An 18,868-nucleotide genomic window follows, 5' to 3' on the forward strand; every position below is an offset into this window, starting at 1 on the left:
GAAAAGTCCAAAAGAGTCTCATTTTTTCCCAGAGAGAGAGAAGAAAGATTTTGTTCAACAGAGTTCAAAGCAATACTTTCAGCATTTGCAACAACACTTGTAACATTCTCCGATACTCACACAGTCTCCGGTTTACTGGAATTTAATGAGACAGAACCAGAAGCTTTGTTTTCTGAGTCCAAGTTGATCTTATTATTATCAGTTTGTTTAAAACAGTGCTCCAACAGCGCTCTACAAACCGGCATAAGTTCTCTTAAGCTTTCATCTTTTTTGAGAGAGACTAGTTTATAGATTCTCCAGTTTATCTGATCCCAAAAATGAAAAGTAAAAGCAGACTGCAGATTTAAATCTTGCGTATTCGCTTTAACCCAGATAAGTAAGTTTTTAAGCTCAGTTTTTGAAATTTCAGAGTGACCTTTTTCTTGTAACATTGTCTCTAATTGATGAAAAACATCCCATTCAACTTTTGATAAATTCGTTCCCATTTTTGTGTTCTTTTAATAATTTTCTTTTTCTCTATTTTGCCTCCCAACGTCACCCAAGCGCTCTCCCGAGATAAGTTACTTACAATTTTCTTGGCTTCGGCGGGAGAGATGATACAGTGTGCTCCTTGTTAACACTTGGGTCTCCGCAGCTGGTACTTCCACGATTTTTCTTTGTTTTTCTTCTATTCTACGTCCTCACACGAGGCACCAATATGCGGGGGACGGGACAGGTATAAGTCCAATGGTGTCAGGAGCCCATGCCTTAAAAAAGGAACCCACTAGGTCGCGGCAAAATATCCAAATATGGATAACATGGTAACCAGACCAGTGAAGAGATTTTTGCTTTTATTTCCAGCACATCAGTCTCAAAATACAAAATGGAGACATGACAGCTCACTGATCCACACCAAAAAATGTCTCCTTCAACAGGGCTCATACAGCAATACATAAAATCATCTCAGACTAGAATTCAGCCAATCAGACACAGAAAACACATCTTGACAAGCATTCTATCCAATCTTATAAAACATAGGTAATCGTCGCAAAAACAAAGACTAGTTGATAAGAGACAAAGAACAGAGTTCTATTCATGCTAACCTTCTAAAGATATACATTAAATAACCTTGTTGCCATCCTAAAGCCAATTCTACAGAAGCCTATTGTTATTTGTCACGTCTACTGCTTGGGAAACTTTTCTGCTTGCATGGAAAACTTTTTCTGCTTGCATGGGAAACTTTTCTGCAATGCTAACAAAACTCCAGTCTAAGGCCTACATACTTCTTTGTAACCATTTCTTAAAAATCCTCTAACCTTATGGATTCCAACATTTCCCCCTCTCTGTTTGACCCAGAAGCTTTCATTTTCTTGTCGCTTGCTATTTGCGTTTCATAGCTCGATTGCAAAATTTCTGCTTATTATCTGCTGAAGACCTATTTTCACTAAACTGAAGCATTGCTATATTACGGCACAGCAACTTAATGCTGTGAAGACCCAATCCCTGAAAGAGAGATATGAATCACATTTGGCAACAGTCACAAGGCATCGTTCAAAAAACTCTGGTCGATTCCAAGGCCTTAATTCAAAACCTTCGTTCATGTCAATACCCTCATCTACTGCTTTCGTGAGATTTCGTACACTCTCTGTGTTTCTACTTCCTAGTTCTCCTGCTTGAATGACAAAAACTTCTCGGACTGTTTTGTTCATCATTCGCCGAAGACAACAGAGTATACAAGGTGCCACTATCAATATCAGTATTAGAACACCTAATATGTAAAGACCTATCTTGCAAAGTTGCCTTAGCCAAGGTGCAAAACTCCAATTTTGAAACAAATCATCCAACCAGGAACCTCCATCTTCTTTAATTTGGGCTGTCAGATCCTTTAATTTTTGAATGCTTTTGTGAATGGATTCAGGATGATCAGACAAATTCATACAACACAATCCTTCAAATTCCTCACAACCATGTCCTTGTGCCAGTAAAAGAAAATCAATGGCTGCTCTGTTTTGAAGAGTAGCATGTCTAATACTATCAACATCGGTCAACATATCACTGATTGCGGAGGATGTGGCATTAGCTTGTTTGCTCAGCCAACATCCAACTTGATCTAATTGTCTCAATGCCACAGCTGAAGCCAATTGGGGTAGAAATATACCTGCTGAAAGCCTTCTGGCGGCATTCCAAGGCATAAAATCACTCTGACAGTTCTCATCATAATGAGGAACAGCTCTTGTTTTCCTTTGTTTCTTTTTCATCACTGCTTTGGCAGTGGGGGCAATTATGGTAAGCATACCAATGCTACAAGGGCCACCTTCAAGGTGGGCTGGAATGCCTTGCCAACCTCTGTCTCCGCAAATGATCCAATACCCTTTTGGCAATTGCCGTGGATATTGGTCCGTCTCCAGAAACACATCCCAACTGTTTGAAACATTTGCTGCCCTGAGAAGTTTTTTCGAACAAATGTTCCAATTGAAGGAAGGACTGTTTCCATTGTCAATTCCACCTGGTTTACCATTGGATTCTTTTCTGACCAAAGGAAACTCTTTCACTGGCACACCAACCAAACAGGTTGAGAAAGGCTTTTCTGGTTCCGAATTAGACAGACATATAGTATCCGATCCGGCAGCCTTGGCTAAGGTCACCCAAACATTCGTTTTCGGTTGATCCACAGGCAAATCTGCACGACAAAAAACAATTAACATCAAGCAAAACAAGTATACCATTTGATTCTGCCCCATCTCTTTCAAGAACTAAGTTTTGGCAGAATTCTTTCTAAACAAAAACAATAACCTAAATTTTCAGCCAAAAACTAGCTTTGTTAAACAAACATTCAGCATTCAATTCGTATACTCATAAATAACATTGGCACAAAATCAGAGTTCATGGGTTCCACCGATGCACAAAGAACGTCAGGCACAAGAGGCGTCAGACGAGACCCGGGATCCTTCCATTCGGTCCACGTCTGCGTACTCGCTTCCTCAGTTCTAGGCTCAACAACAGGTTCTGAAGTGCGATACGGTTTGACGTTTTTGGCAGGAACCCACTTAATTCTTCCAGCACCTGTGGAAATAGAAGCATACCCTTTGCCCCACGTTATTAATTGAAACGGGCCTTCCATCTGTCCAGAGTCAGGGTTTCTAATTAGAAGAGGAGGATGTTCTTTCAGTTTTGCCTGTGTGCTATTTGAAAAGTGTCTAAAGATTGGTGGATCTGGTTCTGTACTTGAACTATTTAGAAAATTAAAACCATACAAAGCCTTACTCAGTCTCATCTGTGGGGTGATTTCCGTTCCCCCTCTCTGTCGATCTAATATGCGTTTTAAGGTTTGATGTGTTCTTTCAATGATTGCTTGGCTTGTGGGAGAGTGGGGAATACCAAAAATGTGTCGAACACCCCATTCATTTAAAAATGTGGCCAATTTTTGAGATATGTATGCGGGACCATTGTCAGTTTTTACTTCTTGGGGTCTACCCAATGAAGCAAAAGCTTGCAGGAAATGATGACAGGCATGGCTGCCAGTTTCACCTGTGTGAAGGGAAGCAAAAACTGCACCAGAGAACGTGTCTATGGAAACATGAATATTTTTAAATTTACCAAAAGAAGGCTATTTAGTAACACCTGTTTGCCACAACTGTAGGCTTTGTAAGCCTCGGGGGTTGATTGCTCCTGTAGAAACAGGAGGTTGTACCAATTGACAGTCAGGGCAAGTATGAATGATAGCTTTAGCTTGACTTTTAGTGATTTGGAACATTCGCATGAGTGCTTGTGCATTTTGGTGGAAAAAGGCATGACTCAATTTTGCTTGTTCAAAAATATTTGACAATGTGTTAGAAATGACCATTGTCAGCTTGTCCGCTCTTGCATTTCCTTCCACTAAAAATCCAGGAAGTGAAGAATGTGCCCTAATGTGAGAAACAAAATATGGATTAGTTCTATATTGCAAAGTTATAAAAAGACATGAAAGCCAACGATGTCCAGTTTCATTACTAACATCCTTTAAAATGGAACCTTCTATTCTCCTGACTACATTAGCAACATAAGCAGAATCTGTGACCAAATTAAAAGGCTGAGGAAACAGCTGAAAAGCTCAAACTACTGCAGCAAGCTCAACAATTTGAGGGGATCCCTCTACTGTTTGAATATCAGATTCCCAAACATCAGTCTTTTGATTAAACCAAGTCACAACGGACTTGTGGCTTTTACCAGAGCCATCAGTGAAGAGAGTCACAGCATGTAAAGGTTCTTCACTTAATTTAGGTTTTTCTCTGAAACTCAATTTTGCTTGCAGTAGTTTGTGAGCTGGAGAGTGTATGGAACAAACACCTGGAAAACCTAAGAATGCATATTGTAAATCATCAGAATTTTGCATTGCCCAATTGAAATAATCATTTTTCAATGGCAAATAGATAACTGAACATTCTTGACCTGCCAAAGTTAACAATCTGGTTCTAGCCTTAATTATAATGTATGCAATCATTTCTAAAACTGAGCAAATGGTCTTTGAAAACCTGTAGAGAGGAAAAACCCATTCCATTATTAACAAAGGATCTTGTTCTGTGGCATCCCACTGGAAAATGAGACCACAAAGCTGCATCTTCTCTCCTAAGATTGCAAGAAGAAAGGATTTTCAGGAACGCAGCGATGAGCGTGTCTTTTTTGAAGAGCTTCTGTGACTTTGTCGAGAGCAGCACGAGCTTCAGGGGTTAAAGTTCTTGGCGAAGTGATGTCGCAACTTCCTCTCAGCAAATGGAAGAGCGGACTCAGTTCATCATTGGTGATTCCCACCATCGGTCTGACCCAGTTGATTTCTCCTAGAAGTTGTTGTAACTCTTGTAGGTTGTTGACTCTGGTTCGGATCTGAATTTTCTGTGGTATTATTGTCGTCTTCCATCGTCTTCCATCATCTTCCATCCCAGGCACTTCTAAGGTGAAACTTGTTGAATTTTCGTTGCAGAGATTTCAAGTCCAGCTTTTTGAATTTCAGCAACAACACAGTCGCGAGTTTCTTCCATCTCTTCCTTTCAAAGGACTCCACCCTTAAAGCCAATTTTTCTTTCTCTGTTTCTATAGATTGACAAACACCAGAACAACCCTGTTTTTGCTTAACTGAAAAAGAGTTCCCCGGAACCACAATTTCCCGAGTGGAAGCAGCCACCTCAGCCTCCACCCCAGGCCCAACAGAATCCAATTCAGGTTTCAGTGTCCCTGCACAAACAATTTTAGGAAGTGCAGTCACTTTTTCATTTCCATCTTTTACACACTTGGTTCCATCCCGCTTACAAGAGTCACATATTTTTACATTAACAGAACAACACGAAGAAAAGTCCAAAAGAGTCTCATTTTTTCCCAGAGAGAGAGAAGAAAGATTTTGTTCAACAGAGTTCAAAGCAATACTTTCAGCATTTGCAACAACACTTGTAACATTCTCCGATACTCACACAGTCTCCGGTTTACTGGAATTTAATGAGACAGAACCAGAAGCTTTGTTTTCTGAGTCCAAGTTGATCTTATTATTATCAGTTTGTTTAAAACAGTGCTCCAACAGCGCTCTACAAACCGGCATAAGTTCTCTTAAGCTTTCATCTTTTTTGAGAGAGACTAGTTTATAGATTCTCCAGTTTATCTGATCCCAAAAATGAAAAGTAAAAGCAGACTGCAGATTTAAATCTTGCGTATTCGCTTTAACCCAGATAAGTAAGTTTTTAAGCTCAGTTTTTGAAATTTCAGAGTGACCTTTTTCTTGTAACATTGTCTCTAATTGATGAAAAACATCCCATTCAACTTTTGATAAATTCGTTCCCATTTTTGTGTTCTTTTAATAATTTTCTTTTTCTCTATTTTGCCTCCCAACGTCACCCAAGCGCTCTCCCGAGATAAGTTACTTACAATTTTCTTGGCTTCGGCGGGAGAGATGATACAGTGTGCTCCTTGTTAACACTTGGGTCTCCGCAGCTGGTACTTCCACGATTTTTCTTTGTTTTTCTTCTATTCTACGTCCTCACACGAGGCACCAATATGCGGGGGACGGGACAGGTATAAGTCCAATGGTGTCAGGAGCCCACGCCTTAAAAAAGGAACCCACTAGGTCGCGGCAAAATATCCAAATATGGATAACATGGTAACCAGACCAGTGAAGAGATTTTTGCTTTTATTTCCAGCACATCAGTCTCAAAATACAAAATGGAGACATGACAGCTCACTGATCCACACCAAAAAATGTCTCCTTCAACAGGGCTCATACAGCAATACATAAAATCATCTCAGACTAGAATTCAGCCAATCAGACACAGAAAACACATCTTGACAATCATTCTATCCAATCTTATAAAACATAGGTAATCGTAGCAAAAACAAAGACTAGTTGATAAGAGACAAAGAACAGAGTTCTATTCATGCTAACCTTCTAAAGATATACATTAAATAACCTTGTTGCCATCCTAAAGCCAATTCTACAGAAGCCTATTGTTATTTGTCATGTCTACTGCTTGGGAAACTTTTCTGCTTGCATGGAAAACTTTTTCTGCTTGCATGGGAAACTTTTCTGCAATGCTAACAAAACTCCAGTCTAAGGCCTACATACTTCTTTGTAACCATTTCTTAAAAATCCTCTAACCTTATGGATTCCAACATTTCCCCCTCTCTGTTTGACCCAGAAGCTTTCATTTTCTTGTCGCTTGCTATTTGCGTTTCATAGCTCTATTGCAAAATTTCTGCTTATTATCTGCTGAAGACCTATTTTCACTAAACTGAAGCATTGCTATATTATGGCACAGCAACTTAATGCTGTGAAGACCCAATCCCTGAAAGAGAGATATGAATCACGTTTGGCAACAGTCACAAGGCATCGTTCAAAAAACTCTGGTCGATTCCAAGGCCTTAATTCAAAACCTTCGTTCATGTCAATACCCTCATCTACTGCTTTCGTGAGATTTCGTACACTCTCTGTGCTTCTACTTCCTAGTTCTCCTGCTTGAATGACAAAAACTTCTCGGACTGTTTTGTTCATCATTCGCCGAAGACAACAGAGTATACAAGGTGCCACTATCAATATCAGTATTAGAACACCTAATATGTAAAGACCTATCTTGCAAAGTTGCCTTAGCCAAGGTGCAAAACTCCAATTTTGAAACAAATCATCCAACCAGGAACCTCCATCTTCTTTAATTTGGGCTGTCAGATCCTTTAATTTTTGAATGCTTTTGTGAATGGATTCAGAACGATCAGACAAATTCATACAACACAATCCTTCCAATTCCTCACAACCATGTCCTTGTGCCAGTAAAAGAAAATCAATGGCTGCTCTGTTTTGAAGAGTAGCATGTCTAATACTATCAACATCGGTCAACATATCACTGATTGCGGAGGATGTGGCATTAGCTTGTTTGCTCAGCCAACATCCAACTTGATCTAATTGTCTCAATGCCACAGCTGAAGCCAATTGGGGTAGAAATATACCTGCTGAAAGCCTTCTGGCGGCATTCCAAGGCATAAAATCACTCTGACAGTTCTCATCATAATGAGGAACAGCTCTTGTTTTCCTTTGTTTCTTTTTCATCACTGCTTTGGCAGTGGGGGCAATTATGGTAAGCATACCAATGCTACAAGGGCCACCTTCAAGGTGGGCTGGAATGCCTTGCCAACCTCTGTCTCCGCAAATGATCCAATACCCTTTTGGCAATTGCCGTGGATATTGGTCCGTCTCCAGAAACACATCCCAACTGTTTGAAACATTTGCTGCCCTGAGAAGTTTTTTCGAACAAATGTTCCAATTGAAGGAAGGACTGTTTCCATTGTCAATTCCACCTGGTTTACCATTGGATTCTTTTCTGACCAAAGGAAACTCTTTCACTGGCACACCAACCAAACAGGTTGAGAAAGGCTTTTCTGGTTCCGAATTAGACAGACATATAGTATCCGATCCGGCAGCCTTGGCTAAGGTCACCCAAACATTCGTTTTCGGTTGATCCACAGGCAAATCTGCACGACAAAAAACAATTAACATCAAGCAAAACAAGTATACCATTTGATTCTGCCCCATCTCTTTCAAGAACTAAGTTTTGGCAGAATTCTTTCTAAACAAAAACAATAACCTAAATTTTCAGCCAAAAACTAGCTTTGTTAAACAAACATTCAGCATTCAATTCGTATACTCATAAATAACATTGGCACAAAATCAGAGTTCATGGGTTCCACCGATGCACAAAGAACGTCAGGCACAAGAGGCGTCAGACGAGACCCGGGATCCTTCCATTCGGTCCACGTCTGCGTACTCGCTTCCTCAGTTCTAGGCTCAACAACAGGTTCTGAAGTGCGATACGGTTTGACGTTTTTGGCAGGAACCCACTTAATTCTTCCAGCACCTGTGGAAATAGAAGCATACCCTTTGCCCCACGTTATTAATTGAAACGGGCCTTCCATCTGTCCAGAGTCAGGGTTTCTAATTAGAAGAGGAGGATGTTCTTTCAGTTTTGCCTGTGTGCTATTTGAAAAGTGTCTAAAGATTGGTGGATCTGGTTCTGTACTTGAACTATTTAGAAAATTAAAACCATACAAAGCCTTACTCAGTCTCATCTGTGGGGTGATTTCCGTTCCCCCTCTCTGTCGATCTAATATGCGTTTTAAGGTTTGATGTGTTCTTTCAATGATTGCTTGGCTTGTGGGAGAGTGGGGAATACCAAAAATGTGTCGAACACCCCATTCATTTAAAAATGTGGCCAATTTTTGAGATATGTATGCGGGACCATTGTCAGTTTTTACTTCTTGGGGTCTACCCAATGAAGCAAAAGCTTGCAGGAAATGATGACAGGCATGGCTGCCAGTTTCACCTGTGTGAAGGGAAGCAAAAACTGCACCAGAGAACGTGTCTATGGAAACATGAATATTTTTAAATTTACCAAAAGAAGGCTATTTAGTAACACCTGTTTGCCACAACTGTAGGCTTTGTAAGCCTCGGGGGTTGATTGCTCCTGTAGAAACAGGAGGTTGTACCAATTGACAGTCAGGGCAAGTATGAATGATAGCTTTAGCTTGACTTTTAGTGATTTGGAACATTCGCATGAGTGCTTGTGCATTTTGGTGGAAAAAGGCATGACTCAATTTTGCTTGTTCAAAAATATTTGACAATGTGTTAGAAATGACCATTGTCAGCTTGTCCGCTCTTGCATTTCCTTCCACTAAAAATCCAGGAAGTGAAGAATGTGCCCTAATGTGAGAAACAAAATATGGATTAGTTCTATATTGCAAAGTTATAAAAAGACATGAAAGCCAACGATGTCCAGTTTCATTACTAACATCCTTTAAAATGGAACCTTCTATTCTCCTGACTACATTAGCAACATAAGCAGAATCTGTGACCAAATTAAAAGGCTGAGGAAACAGCTGAAAAGCTCAAACTACTGCAGCAAGCTCAACAATTTGAGGGGATCCCTCTACTGTTTGAATATCAGATTCCCAAACATCAGTCTTTTGATTAAACCAAGTCACAACGGACTTGTGGCTTTTACCAGAGCCATCAGTGAAGAGAGTCACAGCATGTAAAGGTTCTTCACTTAATTTAGGTTTTTCTCTGAAACTCAATTTTGCTTGCAGTAGTTTGTGAGCTGGAGAGTGTATGGAACAAACACCTGGAAAACCTAAGAATGCATATTGTAAATCATCAGAATTTTGCATTGCCCAATTGAAATAATCATTTTTCAATGGCAAATAGATAACTGAACATTCTTGACCTGCCAAAGTTAACAATCTGGTTCTAGCCTTAATTATAATGTATGCAATCATTTCTAAAACTGAGCAAATGGTCTTTGAAAACCTGTAGAGAGGAAAAACCCATTCCATTATTAACAAAGGATCTTGTTCTGTGGCATCCCACTGGAAAATGAGACCACAAAGCTGCATCTTCTCTCCTAAGATTGCAAGAAGAAAGGATTTTCAGGAACGCAGCGATGAGCGTGTCTTTTTTGAAGAGCTTCTGTGACTTTGTCGAGAGCAGCACGAGCTTCAGGGGTTAAAGTTCTTGGCGAAGTGATGTCGCAACTTCCTCTCAGCAAATGGAAGAGCGGACTCAGTTCATCATTGGTGATTCCCACCATCGGTCTGACCCAGTTGATTTCTCCTAGAAGTTGTTGTAACTCTTGTAGGTTGTTGACTCTGGTTCGGATCTGAATTTTCTGTGGTATTATTGTCGTCTTCCATCGTCTTCCATCATCTTCCATCCCAGGCACTTCTAAGGTGAAACTTGTTGAATTTTCGTTGCAGAGATTTCAAGTCCAGCTTTTTGAATTTCAGCAACAACACAGTCGCGAGTTTCTTCCATCTCTTCCTTTCAAAGGACTCCACCCTTAAAGCCAATTTTTCTTTCTCTGTTTCTATAGATTGACAAACACCAGAACAACCCTGTTTTTGCTTAACTGAAAAAGAGTTCCCCGGAACCACAATTTCCCGAGTGGAAGCAGCCACCTCAGCCTCCACCCCAGGCCCAACAGAATCCAATTCAGGTTTCAGTGTCCCTGCACAAACAATTTTAGGAAGTGCAGTCACTTTTTCATTTCCATCTTTTACACACTTGGTTCCATCCCGCTTACAAGAGTCACATATTTTTACATTAACAGAACAACACGAAGAAAAGTCCAAAAGAGTCTCATTTTTTCCCAGAGAGAGAGAAGAAAGATTTTGTTCAACAGAGTTCAAAGCAATACTTTCAGCATTTGCAACAACACTTGTAACATTCTCCGATACTCACACAGTCTCCGGTTTACTGGAATTTAATGAGACAGAACCAGAAGCTTTGTTTTCTGAGTCCAAGTTGATCTTATTATTATCAGTTTGTTTAAAACAGTGCTCCAACAGCGCTCTACAAACCGGCATAAGTTCTCTTAAGCTTTCATCTTTTTTGAGAGAGACTAGTTTATAGATTCTCCAGTTTATCTGATCCCAAAAATGAAAAGTAAAAGCAGACTGCAGATTTAAATCTTGCGTATTCGCTTTAACCCAGATAAGTAAGTTTTTAAGCTCAGTTTTTGAAATTTCAGAGTGACCTTTTTCTTGTAACATTGTCTCTAATTGATGAAAAACATCCCATTCAACTTTTGATAAATTCGTTCCCATTTTTGTGTTCTTTTAATAATTTTCTTTTTCTCTATTTTGCCTCCCAACGTCACCCAAGCGCTCTCCCGAGATAAGTTACTTACAATTTTCTTGGCTTCGGCGGGAGAGATGATACAGTGTGCTCCTTGTTAACACTTGGGTCTCCGCAGCTGGTACTTCCACGATTTTTCTTTGTTTTTCTTCTATTCTACGTCCTCACACGAGGCACCAATATGCGGGGGACGGGACAGGTATAAGTCCAATGGTGTCAGGAGCCCACGCCTTAAAAAAGGAACCCACTAGGTCGCGGCAAAATATCCAAATATGGATAACATGGTAACCAGACCAGTGAAGAGATTTTTGCTTTTATTTCCAGCACATCAGTCTCAAAATACAAAATGGAGACATGACAGCTCACTGATCCACACCAAAAAATGTCTCCTTCAACAGGGCTCATACAGCAATACATAAAATCATCTCAGACTAGAATTCAGCCAATCAGACACAGAAAACACATCTTGACAATCATTCTATCCAATCTTATAAAACATAGGTAATCGTAGCAAAAACAAAGACTAGTTGATAAGAGACAAAGAACAGAGTTCTATTCATGCTAACCTTCTAAAGATATACATTAAATAACCTTGTTGCCATCCTAAAGCCAATTCTACAGAAGCCTATTGTTATTTGTCATGTCTACTGCTTGGGAAACTTTTCTGCTTGCATGGAAAACTTTTTCTGCTTGCATGGGAAACTTTTCTGCAATGCTAACAAAACTCCAGTCTAAGGCCTACATACTTCTTTGTAACCATTTCTTAAAAATCCTCTAACCTTATGGATTCCAACATTTCCCCCTCTCTGTTTGACCCAGAAGCTTTCATTTTCTTGTCGCTTGCTATTTGCGTTTCATAGCTCTATTGCAAAATTTCTGCTTATTATCTGCTGAAGACCTATTTTCACTAAACTGAAGCATTGCTATATTATGGCACAGCAACTTAATGCTGTGAAGACCCAATCCCTGAAAGAGAGATATGAATCACGTTTGGCAACAGTCACAAGGCATCGTTCAAAAAACTCTGGTCGATTCCAAGGCCTTAATTCAAAACCTTCGTTCATGTCAATACCCTCATCTACTGCTTTCGTGAGATTTCGTACACTCTCTGTGCTTCTACTTCCTAGTTCTCCTGCTTGAATGACAAAAACTTCTCGGACTGTTTTGTTCATCATTCGCCGAAGACAACAGAGTATACAAGGTGCCACTATCAATATCAGTATTAGAACACCTAATATGTAAAGACCTATCTTGCAAAGTTGCCTTAGCCAAGGTGCAAAACTCCAATTTTGAAACAAATCATCCAACCAGGAACCTCCATCTTCTTTAATTTGGGCTGTCAGATCCTTTAATTTTTGAATGCTTTTGTGAATGGATTCAGAACGATCAGACAAATTCATACAACACAATCCTTCCAATTCCTCACAACCATGTCCTTGTGCCAGTAAAAGAAAATCAATGGCTGCTCTGTTTTGAAGAGTAGCATGTCTAATACTATCAACATCGGTCAACATATCACTGATTGCGGAGGATGTGGCATTAGCTTGTTTGCTCAGCCAACATCCAACTCGATCTAATTGTCTCAATGCCACAGCTGAAGCCAATTGGGGTAGAAATATACCTGCTGAAAGCCTTCTGGCGGCATTCCAAGGCATAAAATCACTCTGACAGTTCTCATCATAATGAGGAACAGCTCTTGTTTTCCTTTGTTTCTTTTTCATCACTGCTTTGGCAGTGGGGGCAATTATGGTAAGCATACCAATGCTACAAGGGCCACCTTCAAGGTGGGCTGGAATGCCTTGCCAACCTCTGTCTCCGCAAATGATCCAATACCCTTTTGGCAATTGCCGTGGATATTGGTCCGTCTCCAGAAACACATCCCAACTGTTTGAAACATTTGCTGCCCTGAGAAGTTTTTTCGAACAAATGTTCCAATTGAAGGAAGGACTGTTTCCATTGTCAATTCCACCTGGTTTACCATTGGATTCTTTTCTGACCAAAGGAAACTCTTTCACTGGCACACCAACCAAACAGGTTGAGAAAGGCTTTTCTGGTTCCGAATTAGACAGGCATATAGTATCCGATCCGGCAGCCTTGGCTAAGGTCACCCAAACATTCGTTTTCGGTTGATCCACAGGCAAATCTGCACGACAAAAAACAATTAACATCAAGCAAAACAAGTATACCATTTGATTCTGCCCCATCTCTTTCAAGAACTAAGTTTTGGCAGAATTCTTTCTAAACAAAAACAATAACCTAAATTTTCAGCCAAAAACTAGCTTTGTTAAACAAACATTCAGCATTCAATTCGTATACTCATAAATAACATTGGCACAAAATCAGAGTTCATGGGTTCCACCGATGCACAAAGAACGTCAGGCACAAGAGGCGTCAGGCGAGACCCGGGATCCTTCCATTCGGTCCACGTCTGCGTACTCGCTTCCTCAGTTCTAGGCTCGACAACAGGTTCTGAAGTGCGATACGGTTTGACGTTTTTGGCAGGAACCCACTTAATTCTTCCAGCACCTGTGGAAATAGAAGCATACCCTTTGCCCCACGTTATTAATTGAAACGGGCCTTCCATCTGTCCAGAGTCAGGGTTTCTAATTAGAAGAGGAGGATGTTCTTTCAGTTTTGCCTGTGTGCTATTTGAAAAGTGTCTAAAGATTGGTGGATCTGGTTCTGTACTTGAACTATTTAGAAAATTAAAACCATACAAAGCCTTACTCAGTCTCATCTGTGGGGTGATTTCCGTTCCCCCTCTCTGTCGATCTAATATGCGTTTTAAGGTTTGATGTGTTCTTTCAATGATTGCTTGGCTTGTGGGAGAGTGGGGAATACCAAAAATGTGTCGAACACCCCATTCATTTAAAAATGTGGCCAATTTTTGAGATATGTATGCGGGACCATTGTCAGTTTTTACTTCTTGGGGTATACCCAATGAAGCAAAAGCTTGCAGGAAATGATGACAGGCATGGCTGCCAGTTTCACCTGTGTGAAGGGAAGCAAAAACTGCACCAGAGAACGTGTCTATGGAAACATGAATATTTTTAAATTTACCAAAAGAAGGCTATTTAGTAACACCTGTTTGCCACAACTGTAGGCTTTGTAAGCCTCGGGGGTTGATTGCTCCTGTAGAAACAGGAGGTTGTACCAATTGACAGTCAGGGCAAGTATGAATGATAGCTTTAGCTTGACTTTTAGTGATTTGGAACATTTGCATGAGTGCTTGTGCATTTTGGTGGAAAAAGGCATGACTCAATTTTGCTTGTTCAAAAATATTTGACAATGTGTTAGAAATGACCATTGTCAGCTTGTCCGCTCTTGCATTTCCTTCCACTAAAAATCCAGGAAGTGAAGAATGCGCCCTAATGTGAGAAACAAAATATGGATTAGTTCTATATTGCAAAGTTATAAAAAGTCATGAAAGCCAACGATGTACAGTTTCATTACTAACATCCTTTAATATGGAACCTTCTATTCTCCTGACTACATTAGCAACATAAGCAGAATCTGTGACCAAATTAAAAGGCTGAGGAAACAGCTGAAAAGCTCAAACTACTGCAGCAAGCTCAACAATTTGAGGGGATCCCTCTACTGTTTGAATATCAGATTCCCAAACATCAGTCTTTTGATTAAACCAAGTCACAACGGACTTGTGGCTTTTACCAGAGCCATCAGTGAAGAGAGTCACAGCATGTAAAGGTTCTTCACTTAATTTAGGTTTTTCTCTGAAACTCAATTTTGCTTGCAGTAGTTTGTGAGCTGGAGAGTGTATGGAACAAACACCTGGAAAACCTAAGAATGCATATTGTAAATCATCAGAATTTTGCATTGCCCAATTGAAATAATCATTTTTCAATGGCAAATAGATAACTGAACATTCTTGACCTGCCAAAGTTAACAATCTGGTTCTAGCCTTAATTATAATGTATGCAATCATTTCTAAAACTGAGCAAATGGTCTTTGAAAACCTGTAGAGAGGAAAAACCCATTCCATTATTAACAAAGGATCTTGTTCTGTGGCATCCCACTGGAAAATGAGACCACAAAGCTGCATCTTCTCTCCTAAGATTGCAAGAAAGAAAGGATTTTCAGGAACGCAGCGATGAGCGTGTCTTTTTTGAAGAGCTTCTGTGACTTTGTCGAGAGCAGCACGAGCTTCAGGGGTTAAAGTTCTTGGCGAAGTGATGTCGCAACTTCCTCTCAGCAAATGGAAGAGCGGACTCAGTTCATCATTGGTGATTCCCACCATCAGTCTGACCCAGTTGATTTCTCCTAGAAGTTGTTGTAACTCTTGTAGGTTGTTGACTCTGGTTCGGATCTGAATTTTCTGTGGTATTATTGTCGTCTTCCATCGTCTTCCATCATCTTCCATCCCAGGTACTTCTAAGGTGAAACTTGTTGAATTTTCGTTGCAGAGATTTCAAGTCCAGCTTTTTGAATTTCAGCAACAACACAGTCGCGAGTTTCTTCCATCTCTTCCTTTCAAAGGACTCCACCCTTAAAGCCAATTTTTCTTTCTCTGTATCTATAGATTGACAAACACCAGAACAACCCTGTTTTTGCTTAACTGAAAAAGAGTTCCCCGGAACCACAATTTCCCGAGTGGAAGCAGCCACCTCAGCCTCCACCCCAGGCCCAACAGAATCCAATTCAGGTTTCAGTGTCCCTGCACAAACAATTTTAGGAAGTGCAGTCACTTTTTCATTTCCATCTTTTACACACTTTGTTCCATCCCGCTTACAAGAGTCACATATTTTTACATTAACAGAACAACACGAAGAAAAGTCCAAAAGAGTCTCATTTTTTCCCAGAGAGAGAGAAGAAAGATTTTGTTCAACAGAGTTCAAAGCAATACTTTCAGCATTTGCAACAACACTTGTAACATTCTCCGATACTCACACAGTCTCCGGTTTACTGGAATTTAATGAGACAGAACCAGAAGCTTTGTTTTCTGAGTCCAAGTTGATCTTATTATTATCAGTTTGTTTAAAACAGTGCTCCAACAGCGCTCTACAAACCGGCATAAGTTCTCTTAAGCTTTCATCTTTTTTGAGAGAGACTAGTTTATAGATTCTCCAGTTTATCTGATCCCAAAAATGAAAAGTAAAAGCAGACTGCAGATTTAAATCTTGCGTATTCGCTTTAACCCAGATAAGTAAGTTTTTAAGCTCAGTTTTTGAAATTTCAGAGTGACCTTTTTCTTGTAACATTGTCTCTAATTGATGAAAAACATCCCATTCAACTTTTGATAAATTCGTTCCCATTTTTGTGTTCTTTTAATAATTTTCTTTTTCTCTATTTTGCCTCCCAACGTCACCCAAGCGCTCTCCCGAGATAAGTTACTTACAATTTTCTTGGCTTCGGCGAGAGAGATGATACAGTGTGCTCCTTGTTAACACTTGGGTCTCCGCAGCTGGTACTTCCACGATTTTTCTTTGTTTTTCTTCTATTCTACGTCCTCACACGAGGCACCAATATGCGGGGGACGGGACAGGTATAAGTCCAATGGTGTCAGGAGCCCATGCCTTAAAAAAGGAACCCACTAGGTCGCGGCAAAATATCCAAATATGGATAACATGGTAACCAGACCAGTGAAGAGATTTTTGCTTTTATTTCCAGCACATCAGTCTCAAAATACAAAATGGAGACATGACAGCTCACTGATCCACACCAAAAAATGTCTCCTTCAACAGGGCTCATACAGCAATACATAAAATCATCTCAGACTAGAATTCAGCCAATCAGACACAGAAAACACATCTTGACAAGCATTCTATCCAATCTTATAAAACATAGGTAATCGTAGCAAAAACAAAGACTAGTTGATAAGAGACAAAGAACAGAGTTCTATTCATGCTAACCTTCTAAAGATATACATTAAATAACCTTGTTGCCATCCTAAAGCCAATTCTACAGAAGCCTATTGTTATTTGTCACGTCTACTGCTTGGGAAACTTTTCTGCTTGCATGGAAAACTTTTTCTGCTTGCATGGGAAACTTTTCTGCAATGCTAACAAAACTCCAGTCTAAGGCCTACATACTTCTTTGTAACCATTTCTTAACAATCCTCTAACCTTATGGATTCCAACATTTCCCCCTCTCTGTTTGACCCAGAAGCTTTCATTTTCTTGTCGCTTGCTATTTGCGTTTCATAGCTCTATTGCAAAATTTCTGCTTATTATCTGCTGAAGACCTATTTTCACTAAACTGAAGCATTGCTATATTATGGCACAGCAACTTAATGCTGTGAAGACCCAATCCCTGAAAGAGAGATATGAATAACATTTGGCAACAGTCACAAGGCATCGTTCAAAAAACTCTGGTCGATTCCAAGGCCTTAATTCAAAACCTTCGTTCATGTCAATACCCTCATCTACAGCTTTCGTGAGATTTCGTACACTCTCTGTGCTTCTACTTCCTAGTTCTCCTGCTTGAATGACAAAAACTTCTCGGACTGTTTTGTTCATCATTCGCCGAAGACAACAGAGTATACAAGGTGCCACTATCAATATCAGTATTAGAACACCTAATATGTAAAGACCTATCTTGCAAAGTTGCCTTAGCCAAGGTGCAAAACTCCAATTTTGAAACAAATCATCCAACCAGGAACCTCCATCTTCTTTAATTTGGGCTGTCAGATCCTTTAATTTTTGAATGCTTTTGTGAATGGATTCAGGATGATCAGACAAATTCATACAACACAATCCTTCAAATTCCTCACAACCATGTCCTTGTGCCAGTAAAAGAAAATCAATGGCTGCTCTGTTTTGAAGAGTAGCATGTCTAATACTATCAACATCGGTCAACATATCACTGATTGCGGAGGATGTGGCATTAGCTTGTTTGCTCAGCCAACATCCAACTCGATCTAATTGTCTCAATGCCACAGCTGAAGCCAATTGGGGTAGAAATATACCTGCTGAAAGCCTTCTGGCGGCATTCCAAGGCATAAAATCACTCTGACAGTTCTCATCATAATGAGGAACAGCTCTTGTTTTCCTTTGTTTCTTTTTCATCACTGCTTTGGCAGTGGGGGCAATTATGGTAAGCATACCAATGCTACAAGGGCCACCTTCAAGGTGGGCTGGAATGCCTTGCCAACCTCTGTCTCCGCAAATGATCCAATACCCTTTTGGCAATTGCCGTGGATATTGGTCCGTCTCCAGAAACACATCCCAACTGTTTGAAACATTTGCTGCCCTGAGAAGTTTTTTCGAACAAATGTTCCAATTGAAGGAAGGACTGTTTCCATTGTCAATTCCACCTGGTTTACCATTGGATTCTTTTCTGACCAAAGGAAACTCTTTCACTGGCACACCAACCAAACAGGTTGAGAAAGGCTTTTCTGGTTCCGAATTAGACAGGCATATAGTATCCGATCCGGCAGCCTTGGCTAAGGTCACCCAAACATTCGTTTTCGGTTGATCCACAGGCAAATCTGCACGACAAAAAACAATTAACATCAAGCAAAACAAGTATACCATTTGATTCTGCCCCATCTCTTTCAAGAACTAAGTTTTGGCAGAATTCTTTCTAAACAAAAACAATAACCTAAATTTTCAGCCAAAAACTAGCTTTGTTAAACAAACATTCAGCATTCAATTCGTATACTCATAAATAACATTGGCACAAAATCAGAGTTCATGGGTTCCACCGATGCACAAAGAACGTCAGGCACAAGAGGCGTCAGGCGAGACCCGGGATCCTTCCATTCGGTCCACGTCTGCGTACTCGCTTCCTCAGTTC

This window comes from Melospiza melodia, chromosome W, assembly GCF_035770615.1.
Source record: "Melospiza melodia melodia isolate bMelMel2 chromosome W, bMelMel2.pri, whole genome shotgun sequence".
NCBI classification, from domain to species: domain Eukaryota; kingdom Metazoa; phylum Chordata; class Aves; order Passeriformes; family Passerellidae; genus Melospiza; species Melospiza melodia.